This window comes from Chrysochloris asiatica, unplaced genomic scaffold (assembly GCF_000296735.1).
Source record: "Chrysochloris asiatica unplaced genomic scaffold, ChrAsi1.0 scaffold00171, whole genome shotgun sequence".
Lineage (NCBI taxonomy): Eukaryota > Metazoa > Chordata > Mammalia > Afrosoricida > Chrysochloridae > Chrysochloris > Chrysochloris asiatica.
In genome coordinates, this window is record NW_006408689.1 from 6003662 (window position 1) to 6008685 (window position 5024).

Consider the following 5024-nt stretch of genomic DNA (forward strand, 5'->3'; position numbering starts at 1 on the left):
ATTTTAGAAAAAGCTAATTATATGGTTATGATTCAAGGCAAAGACATACATTTTACATATTACATTATTTCATTTTATTTCTTGGGAGAGGAGTTTTTGAAAGGCTGTCATTATGAAATAGACAAAAAAGATAAATATTAAGTTATGTTTATTTCCAGAAATACATTTTAAAAAAAACCCTGAGAGTTATCAGGGGAAAATATTGCACTATTTCTGTATATTGGTGAAAAGCACATTGTCAATATAAGCCATCTCTAGACTAAGTTTAAGTGATTTTGCCTATATCTTCACTGGAATGAAATTGGGCTGGCTGGCTGGCTGCTCACAGAACTCTGTTGGAGCCCAGGGCATGCAGCAAACTGAGGGAGCTGGCTCTTTCTCATTTAAGGACTTCACTGTTGATCCATCTGCTTCTCATAGTTTTCCTTCATTGAAATGACACAACAAAAAACAACTTCCCATATCCATCCAGGTGTTGTTGCTGTTGTTAAGTGCCATTGAGTCGATAGTACAGACATAATGTGAGGTTGTACTTAGAAGTGAAAAAGAGGAAGATCTTCAACAAGATTAATTGGTACAGTGGTAACAACAATGGACTCAAACACAACAACCGTTGTGAGAATGACACAGGACAGGGCAGTGTTTTGCTCTGTTATGCATAGGGTCACTATGAGTCAGAATCAACTCAACGGCACTTAACAATTAACAAGTTTTGATGTGTTCTTTTCTCTTTTTTTCAACATTGTTAATTCCTCATTGGTTTAGCCTGTTCTTTTTCAATGTTTGTTTGGACATGCACACCCTCTTAAGACATTGCTGATTTCTGATGGAATGTAAGCAGCTAGAGGTTCTGCTGCTGTTTGGCTCTGTTCATGGCAACATTTTTTAGACATAATTGTCTCACATTATGATTGCTTTATGAGGTTGATCAGACACCAACTCTTACCATTAGGACCATACATCCTAAAAGTACCATACATTAGCATCCTTTGCTTCCCATAAAAATTGGTTGCATGCCTCATATCTAGGACCAATAAATGGTCAAGTAGAGGATAGATAGAGGGTAATCCTATACTATAGCAAAATTTAGCTTACTATCTTGAAAATAGTCATACTATTTTGGGATTTTATAGTAAACAAAATTCAGACAGCAGACCAGAGGGGCCATTTACAAGTTATAAAATAGCCTGGGTGAGATAAGGCAACTCATAAATGATTCAGTGAAGTTCACAAGATAAATCTTATTTTTCATACACATGAATCCAAGAAATATTCTGTTATGTTCCTGGGCCCTGATAATGTAAGAGAGGAACACATGTCACATTAAGAACCTGACATGACATTAGAGTGCTATAAAATGTTCAATTAAACATGGCAACTGTAGGACAAATGGTACCCAGGATACAGTTCTTTGTTTGCCTTTAAGAACTTTAATGTGTCTTATTTATTGAGGGCAAAGAACATAAGGATAGTAAAGTGACAGCCTCCAACCCATCTAAAAATATTTGTGTTAGTGTCAAGACAAATAATAAATGGGGCTGCCTCTGGATCTTAGCCTTTTCAAAAGATGGACAGAGTTGCATTTGGTGGATTGTACCTTATGGAATTAGAGCCAGCTTAAGGAAAACTGCTTCAGCATCTGTCTTCTTTCAAGCAGATTGTCAAGAGAAAAAAATATTGGGGGTGGGTAGGTTGGGGAACAAGGAGGGAGAGTGTTGGCTCCGGGAAGAGGAGAGAGAAGCAAGCAGGGACAGCTTGCACGTTTTAAACCTTCAAGATAAGCTGTCGCTTAGAACCTTGATGGCTCCAGAACTTGACACATGCATTTGCTCTCTGGGGGACCTTTCTTGTTGCTCTGTGGGCAGATCATGGCCACTGAGCTGTGACGCCCCGGCACTTGCCTGACCTGACATAATGGGTAGCTATTTACTGCAAACAAGGTAGATGGAAGAACATAGGCTTAAATGATGCTCTAGTGTAAGCAGGAATCCACTGGGATCCCTTGCAAACCAGTCAATTTTTTTTTTTTTTTTAGCCCGCTTTGCTCCCCCTCTTCTTCTAGTATGGGACTGTTTATTTCTTTCCCACAGGACCAAACCACAGATGCTTGACTAAGAACAAGGCTCTTCCATCTAGCCCCCTCCAGCTCCCATTCAAGATCAATAAAGTGGGTTAAAGAAGCAATTGCATGACAATAAATAAAAAAGAAAACTAAGTTTGGATACTACCACTTCCAAACTGACTGTCTTCTGGGCTTGTTTTTATCTATTACTAAGAAAAAAAGAGAGAGAGAAAGAGAGAGAATGGCCCCAGGAGGCCTCCTGGTTAGGCTGTCAGATCGCTTCAATGAGAAACCCAATCAGACTTGATTTGTGAAGAGTGTCAAAAGCTGTAGTGAATCATGTAAACATCGTGGTCTATTACGTGAAGCCATCACTTTGCAAGCTGAAGGCTCCTCATGCGCTTGTGGATTTTGTTTTCCCTGCATCTAAGAATACACATTTGCACTCTGTATTTTCTGGTCAAGGAGAACAATCAAAATGGGAAGCATTCAGTTGTGAATGTGAGTGAATGCACAACCAGGGGGATTTGTTGCCATCCCCCAAAACTAAGCCCATCACAGTAAAGGAAATTATCTAAAAAGTCTTTCTTCTGTGGCATCTTGCTTTTCAAAAATCCAAAAGGATTTTATTTCTGTTATTGCATTTATTTCCTGTTAAGTGAGGCAAGACAGGCAGGTATCTGAAAAGAAATCTGAGGCTCTGGGATGCCTGCTCACTTGTCAAGGTCACAGCATCAATAACTATAATGACATCCAAATTTTCTGGCTTTGAAATTGGTCCTTTTTTCCTATGGACTTAAAAAGTCATTTTCTTGAATACTATAAAGACTCGACAGCACTTCACAACAACAACAACATAAAGACTTGCACGGCACAAGTAAGTTTAAATATCCTTAGTTTATTCTTGGCCTCCAGAGACTCTGTCCATACCCTTCTGTCTGCAAATTTCCTTACATAATACAAGAAGCTCAAACAAGGAACTCTGTTCTTGGATGTCTGCCATGAATGGAAGCCAGGTTCCTATCAGAAACTGATTCTGGGTTTTTTGTTTTGCTTTCTTGTAAATAAAGCCCACATGAACTATAGAGGAGAAAAAAATTCTATGCTTTAGTTTTCAGATTGTAAGAGCTGAGTGGGACCTTTACACCATGTTGTTGTTGTTATGTGCTCTGAAGTCCAACTCATAGTGATCCTATATAGAGTTTCCAAGGAGTGGCTGGTGAGTTTGAACTGCTGACCTTGTGGTTCACAGTCCAGTACTGATCCTGCAGTGCAACACCATGAGTACTTGCTGTTGTTAAGTATCATCGAGTCAATTTTGCCCCATAGCAACCCTGTATAGGGTTTTCGAGGTGCGGCTGGTGAGCGTGAACGGCCGACCTTGTGGTTCAAACCAACTTTGCAGTCCAGCACATGAATCCACAGCACCACAGCAGGACTCTCGCTAGGAGTCCCTACTCCACATTAAGTACCAAGAAAGCTGTTTTATAACTCTGACAGTGCTCCATATTCATTCTTTCAGATACTTTCATAAAAGTCACATCAATGCATGATTATTTGTGATAAAGTGGAACAAAAATGAAGCAGACACATGAAATCCAGAGATGACCTCTTCCTCTCAATTTGGGTGATCCTTTCCAACTCACTGTTTCCCAAACTAGTAACTGGAAACTAAATTACTTTGATTCAGTATAATCTACCGTTCCTTTTCCTGTGGGTTTCAGTGAAGGCCAGAGGTGGGAGTTTGGGCAAAAGGTTTTCCTTTTATTTCTATTTTCTCTTAAACTTCTGTGTGTCTGGTTTCTTCCTGCGACCTTCTGCCGAGCCCTTGGAAGGCTGACCATGATTTTGCACATCGTGAGCATAATAGCCAATTCTGTTTCTTTTTTTAGGCTGCCAAGAATGATCTCAAGTTCTGGACTACTTTCATATTTTCAAATAAATTATTTCCAAGACTCTTATTCTCATATCTGCTCTGAGAAATTTCACTCTTAGCTGTGAGAGGTCTGTCAGCAGACTGCTCAGAGTACATTTTCACAGTTATAGTTTTTCCCTGGAGAAATGGAATAAGAAGAGTGTTTGGGAACTTCTATAGGAAAGAAAATAGAGGTTTATGATCCCCATCAGTAACTAAAACTTGCTAAACAATTATGTTTCAAATTAGAATGACAACTCTGTGAGAAATACTGAATATATTGCATGGAAAGCTATGGTTTGGGGCCTTTATTTTCCTTTCTGACATAAAAGATCATTCTTCCTTCAATCCTGCCATCAGTGAGAAGCAATATATGGGACATACAGACCATGGGTAGCTGGTAGACAAAGCAGGGCTTTTGAATGGATGTGGCTTTTTCTTCATGTGTATAATTTACTTCTTCAACTGTACACACAAAATCGGAAATGAGTAGAGTTCGAAGGCAGAATTTTGGGTATACAAGGCCATCTGCTGTGACGTGTCACCTAGGTTATCTGCTTCCCTGGCCTTAGCACTCTGCATTATTTGATAAATATTTTTTTGTTGTTATTAAGTGCTGTTGAGTCAGTTCTGACTCATAGCGACCCTGTACAGGGTTTCTGAGGAGCAGCTGGTGTATTTGAACTGCTGACCCTGAGGTTCAAACTGACCTTATGGTCTAGTGCTTATCCTACAGTGCCACACCAGAATTAAATATAGTTAATTATTTTTTAAGTCTAGTCTAAGACAAGGTTTCTCAATCTTAGCATTATAGATGTTTTGGGCCTGGTAGTTTTTTTGTGTGCAGTGTAGGATGGTTAACAGCATCTCTTATTTCCACATAGTTCAGCCCTCAACTATTACAATAAAAAAATGTCTCCAGGCACTGCCAAAATTGTCCCCAATTGAAAAACCAATGAGGTAAAGTAATAAATAATACTCACTTTAAGATCTCTTCTTTCCACACCCAGATTGGAAGTTCAAGTCACTTTTTTTTTTTTTTTTTTT